Raw genomic sequence first — 295 nt, 5'->3', positions numbered from 1 at the left:
GTCGAGCGCTCATCCGGATCCAAAATTACCAACACGCAGCCGCGAAGTACTACAATTCCAACGTACGGAATCGCAGATTTAATCAGGGAGATCTAATCCTTCGCAAAGTCTTCCAAAACACCGCTGAACGAGACGCGGGAAAACTCGGAGCAAACTGGGAAGGACCCTATAAAATCGAAAAAATCGTCCGACCAGGCTCTTACGAAATTGCCAACATGCAAGGCATAAAAATTCCAAGGACCTGGAACGCGATGCATCTCAAAAAATACTATCACTGACCAACTCGCAATCACCG

The sequence above is a fragment of the Brassica oleracea genome, chromosome C7, assembly GCF_000695525.1.
Source record: "Brassica oleracea var. oleracea cultivar TO1000 chromosome C7, BOL, whole genome shotgun sequence".
Taxonomy (NCBI): Eukaryota; Viridiplantae; Streptophyta; class Magnoliopsida; order Brassicales; family Brassicaceae; genus Brassica; species Brassica oleracea.
This window is presented reverse-complemented; position numbering follows the sequence as displayed.